The 15,465-nt window shown below is 35.3% G+C and overlaps 1 protein-coding gene and 1 pseudogene across 7 annotated transcripts in view; one reads left to right on the top strand and one right to left on the bottom strand.

The window, feature by feature from the left end:
- FUT8 (fucosyltransferase 8) overlaps positions 1–15,465 on the bottom strand; it is a 398,079-nt gene that overhangs the window by 167,566 nt on the left and 215,048 nt on the right. The gene's annotated exons all lie outside the window — the stretch shown is intronic.
- On the top strand, positions 14,559–14,977 carry LOC123943858 (annotated as a pseudogene).

Genomic DNA, 15,465 nt, shown 5'->3' with positions numbered 1-15,465 from the left:
AAATTGGAATAACAGTATCTCCTCACATAATTGTAAAGATTACATAAAATAATATATGTAATGGTGATTTGCATTAGTTACTACTATTTTTCCCTTGGTCATTAGAAAGTAGGTATTCTAGCCTTCTGTCAAGTTCTTACCTATCATGGCACCTTCATTCTTCCTGTTCCTTCCACCTGTACTATAATTCTTTTGGCTCATCCTTATAATTCTTATCTCTACCTAAATGTCACTTCTTTTCAGAGACAGTCCCTGATAAACTGTATCTATCAATTATAACATGTTAGGATACAAGTTAGAGAAAATCTAACTCAAAATAACTTTAAAAATAAGGAAATTTTAATTTCTCAGTAGACAAAAAGTTATTATTTAATCACTCCAAAAATCTATTTTCATCCTTCTCAAAGGCTAAGGCTAGCATTCTTCATGAACAAGTTGGCTGCCTCAATCCCAACTACATGTAATTATGGTACATACATTACCAAGGAACAATTGGTAATCTCCTTTAGTCCGTCTCATTTTAAGGAAGAGGAAACTACTGACAGAAGTCTCCCCTAGAAGATTTGCACATTTTATTACCCAAGACTGACTCACCTGTGCCTCACAAAGTAAGTCACTGACAAGTGGGATGGGATTACCATTGTAGCTTTGACTAATCAGGATTTTTTTTTTTTAAATATTTTATTGATTTGACAGACAGAAATCACAAGCAGGCAGAGAGGCAGGCAGAGAGAGAGGAGGAAGCAGGCTTCCCGCTGAGCAGAGAGCCCGATGCGGGGCTCGATCCCAGGACCCTGAGATCATGACCTGAGCCGAAGGCAGAGGCTTTAACCCACTGAGCCACCCAGGCGCCCCGACTAATCAGGATTTATCCCTAAGGGTAGTTCCAGAACAAAACTGGGACCCTAAAGCAAGAAAGAAGAATGGCTACAATACCCTACAAAAATGCTACAACACCCTATCTTTTTAAAAAAGTATTCACCATCCTCTATTATTCACTATCACAACTCACTGGTTTATTTATTTCCAAAACTAAAAGGTATGCACTAGTAGAACAAGGGCTTAGAACACAATGTTTAAAACAGAGCAAGTCCTTTATTAGTATTTATTGAATTAAAAACTGAATGCATGAATATTACCCATGTACATATATTTATTTAATACCTACAGTTAAAATCTTAGGCAAAATAAAATTAAAATCAAGCCTTAGAAGAATTAAAACTAAGATTCAAAATCATTTTCATATGTTTATTCATTTTTTTAAAGATTTTATTTATTTATTTGACAGAGAGATATCACAAGAGAGGCAGGCAGAGAGAGAGGAAGGGAAGCAGGCTCTCCACTGAGCAGAGAGCCTGATGTGGGACTCGATCCCAGGACCCTGCGATCATGACCTGAGCTGAAGGCAGCAGCTTAACCCACTGAGCCACCCAGGTGCCCTCATTTCTTTTTATATACAGGAAATGTCAAAACTAGATGCTCAGAAAGCAATATATCCAAAAATAATTTCAAACAAAGAATTCCATTCAAGCCAATTCATGATAAAGCTGCAGAGTCCAGAAGACAAAATAATGTAAAATAATGAAGTTGAACAAGAGAATTATGTAGCACGAAAATAGACTTAGAGAACTCAGTGACTACATCAAATGCAGTAACATTTGTATTATAGGAGTCCCAGAAGGAGAGAGAGAAGGGGGACTGAAAATATATTTCAAGAAATAGCAGAAAACTTCCCTAATCTGGGGAAGGAAACAGACATACAGATCCAGGAGGAACAGAAAATTTCCATCAAAATCAACAAAAGCAGGCCAACACCAAGACATACTGTAATTAAACTTGCAAAATACAGTGATAAAGAAAAAAATCTTAAAAGCAGCAAGAGAGAAATTCTTAACATACAAAGGAAAACCCATAAGGCTAGCTGGAGAATTTTCAATAGAAACCTAACAAGCCAGAAAGAACTGGCAGGATATATCCAAAGTCCTGAATAGGAAAAATCTGTAGCCAAGAATACTCTATCCAGCAAGGTTATCATTCAGAATAGGAGGGGACAAGAGTTTGCCATACAAACTATAACTAAAGGAGTTCTTGACCACTAAACCACCTCTACAAGAAATAAAGGGGACTCTTTGAGTGTATAGGAGAGACTAAAAGTATCAAAGACAACAAAGGATCAGAGAAAATCTCCAAAAATAACAACAAATAACAAAACGGCAATATATACACATCTATGAATAATTACTTTGGGGGCACCTGGGTGGTTCAGTCAGTTAAGCATCCAACTCTTGATTTTGGCTCAGGTCATGATTTCAGAGTTGTGAGATCAAGCCCCATGTTGGGCTCCATGCTTACAGCTGAATCTACTTGAGATTCTCTCTCTTACCCCCTTACCCCTTCCCCCACTCACACTCTCTTAATAAATATCTTTAAAAAAAATTATAATTACTTTGAATGTAAATGGACTAAATGCTCCAATCAAAAGGCTTAAGAGTGTCAGAATGGATAAAAACAAACAAACAAACAAGACCCATCTATATGCTGCCTACAAGAGACCCATTTTAGACCTTAAGACACCTGCGGATTGAAAGCAAGATGGTGGAGAAACATTTATCACACAAATGGATGTCAAAAGAAAGTTGGAGTAACAATACTTAGATCAAACTAGACTTTTCTGTTCTTGTATTATTTTTATCCTGTTTTGATATCAGGGTAGTACTGGCCTCATGGAATGATTCTGAATGTGTTCCCTATATTCCCTTATTTGTAAGATTTTGATAAACATCATCATTGTATCTTTAAATGTTTGGTAAAATTCACCAATGTGAAACCATGTGCTGGGATTTTGTGATTCCTAATTCAACTTTCATTCTTATTACGGTCTAAGATTTCCCACTTCTTGGATTCAAGATTGATGATTAGATTGTGGTATCATGCATTTTTAGAAATTATTTGTTTTTTTTTCCCCCTAAGTTATGATTTGTTAGTATATTATTGTTTATAATAATCTGTTATCACACTATGTATTTCTGTGGTTACCTGTTGTATTGTTTTTTCCACTTCTCCTTTTGGTTTTTGAATCTCCTCTTTGTTTTTTCTTAATGTACTTAAATTATTGTCAATTTTGTGTTTGTTCTTTTTCTTTTTCTTAAATGGTTATTACTTTCAATGTTACATTTTTTTTTATTCTGGTCTCTATTTTATTTATTTCTGATTTTTCTTTGTTATTTCCTTCCTCTAAATTTCAGGTAAGTTTCTTCTTTTCCTGGTTCCTTGTGGTATAATATTTATTTGAATTTTCTTAATACAAGCATTTATAGCATAAATTTCACTCTAACATCTGCTTTTGCTGCAGCCCGTAGGTTTTGGAATAGTGTTTTCTTCTTCTTTTGTTTGAGACATATTTTGATTTGCTGTTTGATTTCTTATTTGGCCTACTGCTTATGCAGTAGTATGTTAATATTCACATGTTAAATATTTAATATTTCTATTATAGATTTCCCAGCTTTATTTTATTGTTGATCTTTAGTTTTGTATCATTGTGGTGGGAAAATCTATTTGGTATGAGTCCAGTCTTCTTAAATTTGTAGCATTTGTTATGTATCTTTTTATATGATTTAACCAGGGGAGTCTTCTGTATTTGAGGAAAATATGTATTTTATTTTTCTTGGATGGAATGTCTTATATGTATATATGTGTGTGTGTGTGTGTGTGTGTGTGTGTGTGTGTGTGTGTGTTTGTGTCTTTTAGAACCACATACTCTGAAATACACTGCAGGTAGAAAATGTTCTTGTTGAAAAAAAAGTAATAACTTTAACTGAAGGTGCTCATTGAAAATAAAGCATATCAGAGGGGGAGTTAGTTGGGGGAGAATGGGTAAAACAGGTAAAGGGGATTAAGTGTACACTTCTCATGATGGAGGACTGAGTAATGATGTATATATACAGTGCTATAGAACTGTTGAGTCACTATACTGTACACCTGAAACTAATCATAACACTGTATCTTAACTATACTAGAATTAAAGTTAAAAACTTTAAAAAAATTACATTTAATAGCTAAGAAGGGCAGATAGATGTATTGAAAAATTCTAAGTCATACAGGTAATGAAGAGAGATTCACAATCTTCCTAGAGAACTCTTTATAAAAGACAACTATCATATGATCTCCCTGATATGAGGACATGGAGAAGCAACATGGGGGGGTAGGGGGATAGGAGAAGAATAAATGAAACAAGATGGGATTGGGAGGGAGACAAACCATAAATGACTCTTAATCTCACAAAACAAACTGGGGGTTGCTGGGGGGAGGTGGGATTGGGAGAGGGGGAGCGGGCTATGGACATTGGGGAGGGGAGGCGAACCATAAGAGACTATGGACTCTGAAAAAGAACCTGAGGGTTTTGAAGGGTCAGGGGTGGGAGGTTGGGGGAACAGGTGGTGGGTAATGGGGAGGGCACGTTTTGCATGGAGCACTGGGTGTTGTGCAAAAAGAATGAATACTGTTACGCTGAAAAAATAAATAAAATGGAAAAGTTTGAGGAAATAAAAAAAAAAACTATGCTTATAAAAAAAAAAAGTTCAGATTCAAACAGATTTAAATTTTCTAAAGAACAAGAGAGATTCAAAAGTGTAATGAACATTTTATGTTACAGAAAATTCTAGTGGGATATATTTAAAAAATAAACACACATTTTAATCTTCATATCAGAGGAATAAAAGCCCTTTAGAGTCTAATCTTTGCTACTGCATGTATGGAGACTATGATGATGATATTATTGGCTAATAATTCACTAATATGTGAGCCAGATAGGTGGCAGAGAGAAAATTTATATATCCTGAAAAGAGAAGTTTAAATAAGTTATGGGACAACCACTGGTGAGATACTATTGCCCACTTTAATGAAGACAAATACACACAATATAATATTATTATATTTATTGAATGCAGGATGCAGAAGAATTTAATGTTGATAAGTATGTAGTATGATGTCTTGGAAACCCTATGCTCTAAGGTCAGACAGAACTGGGTCTAAATCCTGTCCATACCAATACAGAATTGGGTCAGCAAGGAATTAAGCATGGCATCTTACTTGCTCTGAGCCTGAATTTTTTTTTTTAAGATTTTATTTATTTATTTGAGAGAGAGCACAAGCATGGTGATGGGCAGAGGAAAAAGCAGACTCCCCACTGAGCAGGGAGCCTGATGTGGGGCCCAATCCCAAGATTCCCTGATCATGACCTGAGCTGAAGGCAGATTGAGCCTGAATTTTTTATCTTTGAAATGAATGTAATAATTGCTATCATGGGGGCCCATCATTCTAAAGTGTAATGATGATAACAGCTATATTTATATAGTGTTTCCTGAGTGCAGGGTACTTTTCTCAATACTTCACAATTATAATACTATTCAATCTTCTCAACAACCTCCTGATGTAGGTACTATTATCCCTATTTCACAATGGAGGAAATTAAGGCACAATGAGATTAAATAACTTTCCCAAGTTGTAAAGTCATTAAGTGGCAGAACCAAAACCAATGATAGCTATTTTTGGTTACTGTTAAGAATAGCTTGCTGACTTTAAGAATTACAAGGGAGGCTAGAAAATCTCCTTCCACCTAAAGCAACTATATCACTGGATTATTTCAAGTATAATTCAATTCAGAGACTGAAAGACCTCAAACTTTTCCTCCCAAATAGCACACTGTTAGGAAAACTAGAAAACTGGAAAACAATTCCACTTAATTTTTTTTTACATTTAAAGTATAGTGAAGTGACTTTTGGTTCATTCCAAGATGGTAAAGACAGACTTCTCTCTATGCCTCCCGCTAAGGACAGCTAAAAACCCTGGACACTCTATATAAAACAAGTACAAGAAGACTGTGAAAGACAGAAAAGGCAGAGCTGCTAATAATCTAGGAATTAAAGCAATAACATAGCAGTGAGTTTTGAGTTTTCTTTTTGCGTTATATATCCCAGAAGGTAAAAAGAACAACAGAAAGAGCAAAAGAATGGGTAAATATAAAAGAATTTCCTTTCTTTTCTTGACTTTCTACATTATGTTTTGATAATGTCTGTTATGGTTTTAAGCACATGTAGAGGAAATTTAAGACAATTATATTGTAAGTGAGAGAGTAATGGGACTTCAGAGCGGTAAAGTTTCTATATTTCATTCAAACTGGTAAATCATCAACATGAGTACCCTTTGATAAGTTATGTATCTTTCAGGTAATACTTAAAGCAACTACTAAAAAAATCTATACAAAGACATACACTCAGTAACATTTAGCAATATAATCATTAGAAATTTAATAGAGAGGAAGGTTTATAATCAACTGCGTTTGCCCATTTCATCTACTTTCTAGCTGTGACGGCAACCATAGTATTTAACCTCTTTGTAAATTAGTTAATAACATTCATTTCAAACCAATTAGAGTTAGAACATATTGGCTATAACTATTATAGCTATTATTTTAATATTTTGATTGAGACTATTAACCCTTATTTACTTTGCTAGTTTAAATGAATATTTATCATAGTCTTGAACTGAGATATTTGGTAAAGTGCTAGTCATGGTGACTGGTATGTAGTATGGGCTTGATAAATGAAAGCTGTGATTATTTATTAGTAAATAAATGTCCATGGGTTAGCCTTTCTTTATTCCCATAGACTCTGAACCATAAGATCTTATAACTTCCTTTACATCAGTCTTAGAAATTATTTTTTTGGATTTGACACCAAAGCAAAGGCAACAAGAGTAAAAATAAACAAATGGGACTACATCAAACTAAAAAAGCTTCTGTATAGCAAAGGAAACCATAAACAAAATGAAAAGAAAACCTATGGAATGGGATAAAATATTTGCAAGATATATATCAGATAAGGGATTAATATCCAAAATATGTAAAGAACTCATGCAAGTCAACAGAAACAAGCCAAACAATGCATTTAAAAAAACGGACAGAGGATCTGAATAAATTTTGCCAAAGATAATATACAAATGGCCAACAGGAACCTGAAAAGGTGCTCCACATTACCAATCATAAGCAAAATGCAAATATAACCACAATTAGGTATCACCTCACACCTGGCAGAATGGCTCTTATCAAAAAGACAAGTGCTGGTGAGATCATACAGAAAAGAGAACCTTGTGCACTGTTGGTGGGACCGTAATTGGATGAAACTACTATGGAAAACAGTATGAAGTTTTTTTCAAAAAATTCAAAATAGAAGTACCATATGATCAGCAACTCAACTTCTGGGTATTTATACAGACGAAACAAAATCACCATCTTGAAAATATATCTGCACTCCCACTTTCATTGCAATATTATTTACAATAGCAAAGACAGATAAACAAACTAAGTGCCATCAACAGATGAAGGGATAAAGAAAATGTGGTATACAGTTGACCCTTAAACAACATTAGTTTGAATTGTACAAGTCCACTTATTCAGAGATTTAAAAATATATTTAATATACTTAAAATATATATTAATTATCATATTTGTGAAAACATAGATGGACCTTGGGGGGCATTATGCTAAGTGAAATTTAAGTTACACAGAGAAAGACAAATACTGTATGATCTCACTTAAATGTGGATCTTAAAAAAACTCAAACTCATAGATGATACGCAGAACAAATTGGTGGTTACCAGAGAGGCAAGGGCGTGTGAGGTGGGCACACTGAGTGTAGGTAGTCAAAAAATACAAACTTCCAGTTATAAGATAACGAAGGATAAGAAAAAAAGACAAAAAGCCTCAAAAACCGTAATTTTTTAAAATTAAAGATAAACTATTTTATTGTTCTACATTCCTATAGTGCTATATAACTTGTGCTTTCGATTTATCCCCCCAAAAATATTAACTATGATTTACTACCCTTTTACAGATGAGGAACTGTAGCCCACAGGTATTAAGTAATTTGCTTAAAACATTTACAAAGCTAGTATATGATAAAGTCAGAATACAGGTCTTCTGTCTCTAAATTTAATGCCCTTTTCACAACACTATGCTGTCAATCAGATATGGAAACATATTTAAAATCACAAAGTTAGTAACTAGAAGATACAGTATTCAAACCCAAGTCATTAAGCCCTTAATGTGCTTAAGATTGCTTAAGATTATGTGATATTGTGCTTAATGTGCTTAAGATTACATTACACTATTGATACAAATGATTAAAATATAAATGGAAGGATGTTCAAGCTCATTAGCATTAAAGATACTTTAAAGCATATCAAATTAGAAATATTACATATATCAAATTAGCAAACATGTACTAATGACTTAAAAAACTAATGATAACACAGGACACCTGGGTGGCCCAGTCACTGGGTCTCTGCCTTCAGCAAGTAATGATCCCAGGGTCCTAGGATCAAGTCCCATGTCAGTGCTCCCTGCTCAGGGGAAAGACTACTTCTCCCCCTCCCACTGCCCCCGCTTGTGTTCCCTCTCTTGCTGTATCTCTCTGTCAAATAAATAAAAAAAATTTTAAAAGCCTAATGATGATACAATGGAATATTATATTGCCACCACCAAGGGAATTATTATTGAAGAAGATATTCTATCCCATTGAATGGACAGCTAGAGATTTGAAGGTATGTAGTATTTTCCACACCACCTGAGTTCTGTGTACTGCCTAGGAAAATCTAAAAATAAAGATAAAAGGAAATAAGCTGACAAAAAGTGACATGAGTAAAGTATGTACTGTAATTAATACTTAGTAACTTTTAAAAAAATTAAATGGACAGAGATATATGGAAAGAAATGAATAGATCCACAAGGAAAAAACAAAGGTAAAAAACTATATAACACATTAAATTACAATGAAACATGACACCTTCTGTAGTCTTTCTAGGCCTGTTATTCCAAAAAAAAACTAAAACACAGATTGGGCAACATGATTAAAGAGACTGAAGGGGCGCTTGGGTAGCTCAGTCAGTTAAGCATCTGCCCTTGGCTCAGGTCATGACCCCAGGGTCCTAGGATTGAGCCCCATGGTAAGGTCCCTGCTCAGTGGGAAGTCTGCTTCTCTCTCTTCCTCCTCCTCTGTGTGTGTGTGTTCTCTCTCTCTTTCTCTCTAGCTCTCTCTCTCTCATATAAATAAATAAAAATCTCAAAAGAAAAGAGATATTGTAAAATTCTTAACTCAGGAAATCTAAACATTTTTTGATCCAAAGCTACTGAATTAAATGTGTCAAATCAATTATTTTGGTGTCACAGAAACCATTAAAAAGTGAAAGCCTGAATTTAGTGCATGTTTAGAATCAACTCTTTGTAAAAGAGTAAAGAATATCAACCATTTACTGCATAGCCTCCAAAATAAACTTTTTTCAATGTCTTCCACAGAAAATGGCTAATCCAATGTTTTCTCACATTTTTCTTATATTTATCAATCCAAAATTTTGAGAGAAGACATTTGAAGTGTCATTAATATAAAGCAATTTACCATAAAAATCTACAAAGCTACAAATACATCATTTAGCAATGGTATAATAAGTTAACAACAATAACCTATAAAAAACTGTTAATATTCTAAAGACAAGAATGACTAAAAAAAAAAAAAAAAAAAAAAGAATGACTTATGGCATATCTATCAATTTCACCAGTTTTTACCATCCCCAATATCCAACAAAATGTGATTTGATAAACTATCAATGTCACTGAATTATTAAATATTTTCCCATAAAATAAGTTTCCTGTTTCCTATTAATCTAATAAAATTTCACCAGTATGATCAAAGTACACCCACAATCCCTTAGTCATTGAGCATTAGCCTCCAATTCTCCTTACATCTTCACTCCTCTCACACAAACCATTAAATCTCAATAGTGCTCTGTTATTTATACTGTTTCCCCTCAGTATAAGGACATGGTTCTGCATATTACAGAATATCCCAACACAAGAGCAGCTTGGCTTAAAAAAGAGTGAGGTTTTTTTCCTTCTTTTGTAGAAGTCATCTAGAGAAGTCATCTAAAGAAAACCACCATAGAGATGGTGGTTGCATAGTATCCTCAGGGACTCTCAGGGCCCCAAGTTTTTAATTTTCTCTTTCACCATTCTCCATAAGTGGCTTCCATCATCAAGATCACCTCATAGTTCAAATTGTTTGGTAAAGCTCTGGTTACCATGTCTTCAATTAAGGTAAAAAAGGAGAAACTTAATGGCAAAATGGGATCTCTTCCAGCAGAGTCATTGATCTTTACAAACACACACACACACACACACACACACACACACATTTCTGCTTTTATCTTTATTGCCTGTCACTTACCTACAAAATAGTCTTTTCTTCAAGGTGTCAATGTACCTACCTTTTTCTTTTTTATTTTATTTTATTTATTTATTTGACAGAGAGAGAGAGACAATGAGAGAGGGAACACAAACATGGGGAGTGGGAGAGAGAGAAGCAGGCTTCCCTGCTAAGGAGGGAGCCCGACATGGGGTCTGATCCCAGGACTCTGGGATCATGACCTGAGCTGAAGGCAGATGCTTAACATCTGAGCCACTCAGGCACCCCTCAATGTACCTACCTTAAAAAAAAAAAAGATGAGGATTCTATTAATGTAGAAGAGAAAAACAGATTTAAGGTTGGGTAGAATACTAGCAGCCTGCATCACAAGTTCCTATCCATTTTTCACAGCTTCTAGGTAACCCTTGATAGTGGGAGAAGTTTTATATCATATCTTTAATCAATACAGCTAATGTAAAAGCTTTCCCCAATATATACTCTTACTTCCTTGGCTATCTGTGGAGTGTGGCCAATCCTAAACTGTACTGATACCACAACAGGTACAATAAGATGATAATTTGGAAGTCTTATCGGATAGGATTTTTCATCTATCACATCTTGTGCACCAGCTGGGAAAGAAAAGTTGATTTGTTTTGTAAAGTGGCCTAATAGAATGCTGCAACTCACTCTGTGTGTCTTGACCAATTAGCAAATCAATGGAGCTCCAGTGTGGTCTCTTTTGTTACAAATCTGGAATCTTATTCCATAGACACATCTGCTGCATGATCACAATTATCATCAATCCCATTATAGTACCTCATTTACTGAACATGTAGTAGGTCCCTGTGCAAAGTGATCTATTTATTCATTCAGACCTCATAATAACCCTATTATGTTATTTTTGTCCTCATTTTATAGAAAATTAAAATAGCAAATGTTTATTGAATGTTTAGTATGTGCCAGGCTTACTCAAAGTATTTTACAGATAAGTACTATTATTATTCCTAATTTACAGATGAAAAGGCAGAAAAGTTAGTAACTTGCCCAAAGTCACATAGCTTATGAGTAGCAGAGCCATGGGACACCTGGGTGGCCCAGCCAGTTAAGCATCCAACTCTTGATTTTGGCTCAGGTCGTGACCCCAGGGTCCTGTGATTGGCCCCTTCCCACCTCCAGAGTGGAGTCTACTTGGGATTCTCTCTCTCTGCACCCCCCTACCCATGCACATATGAATGTACATGCTTGCTGTCTCTCTCCTTCAAAAAAAAAAAAAAAATAGTAGCAGAGCTAGGATGCATATCCTCACAAACACTCAAGAGTCAACTCAATTAACTACTATACTATAATCATAAAATAAGCCAGCAGAGGGTAAAGTAACTCACCTAAGAGCTAGATCTACTGTCTTGACTCCAAATGAATCAAAGCGATATGGTTTGACTGACCAAGGGATTATTACTCTTCAAGGGCAGAATTATAGGAGAATAACACTATCAAAATAACAAACATAACCTATAAATTTCAGTGATAAGCAATTGAGGAGGATGAAATGCAATGCATCCATGCTGCCTAGACACCACGGCCCGTAGACCCACCTCTTCTAGTAACAGATAAACCCAAAGCAGCTTTGGCAAATGTATCTAGTGACTGTCATACATTAGTCTAGAAATCATTAGTATCTAAAAGATCTTGAATAAATAGATGTCCGCATTTTAAAACTGCTATCAAAAAATTAAAGAGTAAGCAGTTTTTTGCTACACCACACTCAATGGATATATCTAGAAGCAGTAATTTTAAAGACATGAGGAAAAATATTTTAAGAAATAATAAAAAGTAATAGAATCAGATACTTTGTTACCATCTGTCAGAACTAAAAAATTTAGAGTTCTTTTACCTATAATTATAACCCTAACTCTCATCCTTTGAGAGAGACGTAAATTATGGCTAAGAATTTCTTTAGTATTTTTTCCTAAGATTAACAAGGTACAATTCTTTTTTTTTTTTTTTTTTTTAGGTTTTTATTTATTTGGCACAGAGATAGAGAGTACACGTAGGTAGAGCGGCAGGCAGAGGGAAAAGGAGAAGCAGGCTCTCCGCTGAGCAGGGAGGCGGATGTGGGGCTCAGTCCCAGGATTGGGATTGAGGACTCTGGGATCATGACCTGAGCCGAAGGCAGCAGCTTAACAGACTGAGCCACCCAGGCACCCCAGAATGTACAATTCTAATACCAGAGTCAAAAATACCTGTGTTCTCCCTCTCTAAAAAAAAAATAAATAAAATGAAAATCCCCCCCTTCTCCCACTCAAATAAATAAATAAATAAGCCTGTGTTAAGCTTGAACACACAATATACAAATCACAATGCTACTACTGGTTCATTTTCAAACACTCCCCTAAGAATTTCAAGTCTCTCTTCCAACAACAGCACAGACACATAATGACTATTAGAAGGAGTATCTTGCACCTAGGACAGTAACTGAAACACTGTAAGCATTAGTGATAAATGAAGTTCATGTTACCAATCGAATCAACTATGAGAGTCATTCACTTTCATGAACACCTCATATCCTATTAAAAAAAAAATCAGGCTCAGTATATTGTTCTTCATCAAACACATCCTTTTTTCCTAATTCCAGACTAAATGAGACATTCTCAATTAAGTTCATACCAGTTCATGTTTATACTCTACTTCCAATTACCAATGATTTTAAACTAATTGGAGGAATTTTAAAGAATTGAACAGTACTAAATTTATACTATATTTCACTGGATCCTCAAGGGATAAAACATAAAACATATTTGTGTTAGTAAAAGTTACTATACTGGGATGCCTGGGTGGCTCAGTGGTAAAGCATCTGCTTTTGGCTTCTCCCTCTCTCTATTTCCCTCCCTCCCACTCATGTGCTTGCTCTCTCTCATAAATAAATAAAATATTTTTAAGAAGTTATTATACTAAGAATTACATTAAGATTTTTTAAAGTTATACTGATTCCTGTTTAGAAAGAAAGAAAGAAGAAAGTATCATAAAAGAGCCAATGATCCTCAGTGAGGCATAAAGTACCAAAAAGAATCAGCTATTATAAATCATTAACGTTACACCAACTTTAATTTAATGCATCACTTGACTGGGAACTAATATTAGATGAAAAGCAGCCAAAGCAGCTTTTATTTATAGCGATGTGTGGAATGATAAAAGAAATGTTGTTACTAAAAGCAATTTAATTTAAGCAACATTTAAAAGTGAATTTTTACACATAATGGTATTTGAACACTATTTGAAATGGGAAGGACATATCACTTGCTAAGAATATCATTCCTCATTTTAAAAAAGTATTAAGAGGTCTCTATTTTTATCACAAGGGAGTAATAGGATCCAGAATTAACTTCCAAATGTAAACTACTAGAAAAGTGAATAAACTATGTATCTGACTTTGGACAATAGGCAACACAAAACTGATTCCTTTAGGAAAAAAAAAAAAAAAAAGAGGAGGAGAAGCCCAAGAAGGAGGGGGAGAAAGAGGAGAAGGAAGAGAAGAAGAAAGGGAACAGAGAAGACCTATAATTACCTGGGACTCTTTCTAAAAGTATTTTTGAGATTATATGTCGAAGGGGAAACCCAAGAGAATCTAGTGCATTGCTAAGTTGAAAAGGCAGAAGTCAGAGCACTAAAACAAAATGAAACAATTTGGGGGGGAAAAAGTCCCTGAAGTGAGAGAGCTATGCAATGACCTATTTTGTAAATTTTTAAAAAGGCAGAGAGATAGATACCCTTAAATTACCTGACTAACAATCTATATATGCATAAGGTGAAAACACAGAAGCCTAAGCAAAAGCAAGTTCTGGGAAAGAAAATTTAACAGGTGCCTAAAGCTCTCTCTGTCAAATAAATAAATAAAATCTTTAAAAAAAAAAAAAAAAAAAAAAAAAAAAAAAAAAATTATCTGATGATACTAGAGCTCACAAAGGGTCAGGAATCATTAGACTTCTTACAAACAAGACAGAGGAGAGTCCTCACTGAATTGCTGGAACATTCAGTAAAGTCCCAAAGACAGGTCCACCTTAGTAATGAGGCTAAGACAGCACAAGAATAAAGGTTACCTCTAGACCTGCCTTAGAAAACCTCAAACACATTAACACACATGGAAAGGGAAGAGGGAGGAAATAAATTTGCTGCTGCTGACTCTGGCTCAGAAAAGCTCAATCTCAAAACTCTCCCACACCTGCAGAATGCCACTTTGCACAACATGCTAGGTCATCCCATGTGCCTTTTGGAAGAAGAGCTGCCACTGCCACCATAGGAAAGGAGACTGAGATACCATGAGGTATTATCATGACCAAGGATAAAGGTAAAGGAGGTAAAAACAGGTGCAGGGGTAAGAGTGAAAATGAACCTGAAAAAAACTGGTGTGTAAACAGGATGAATACGAGTATAACCAAGTAATCAAAATGTTGGGAAATGTATAATTAGAAGCAATGTGTCTTGATAGTGTGAAGAGATTATGTCATATGAAAGAAAAACTGGGGAAAATGGCTTGAACAAATAATTCATAAACTGGTCTGCCAGATTATGAGGATAACAAAGCTGATAAATTTTAAACTACAATGCAGATAAAGGTATAAACCTAAAGGCATGTGGCAAGCTTCCAGAGCCTGCTAAAATCAATGAGACATACATTTGGTGCTGGAGATGATGATGAAATCCCGTCTGATGATACTAGGGATGCTGATAAAGACCATGATGATATTTAAATTGAACTCAATGTTTTACATTCCAAATTTTCTGAAGATTAAATCTGAAAGGAGGTAAGGCTTCCTTGTCCTTTAAAAGCTAACCAGACTTGGGGCGCCTGGGTGGCTCAGTGGGTTGGGCCTCTGCCTTCAGCTCGGGTCATGATCTCAGGGTCCTGGGATCGAGCCCCATATCGGGCTCTCTGCACAGCAGAGAGCCTGATTCCCCGTCTCTCTCTGCCTGCCTTTCTCCCTACTTCTGATCTCTCTCTGTCAAATAAATAAATAAAATCTTTAAAAAAAAAAAAAAAGTTAACCAGACTTCTGGGGTGCCTGGAAGGCTCAGTCAGTTGAGTGCCTGACTCTTGGTTTCAGCTCAGATCATGATGTCAGGTTCATGGAACTGAGTCCCGCATCAGGCTCCACACTTGGCAGAGAGTCTGCTTGAGATTCTCTCTCAGCCCCTCTCCACCTCTCTAAAATAAATAAATCTTAAAAAAAAAAAAAAA

The sequence above is a fragment of the Meles meles genome, chromosome 6 (genome assembly GCF_922984935.1).
Source record: "Meles meles chromosome 6, mMelMel3.1 paternal haplotype, whole genome shotgun sequence".
Lineage (NCBI taxonomy): Eukaryota > Metazoa > Chordata > Mammalia > Carnivora > Mustelidae > Meles > Meles meles.
This window is presented reverse-complemented; position numbering and strand designations above follow the sequence as displayed.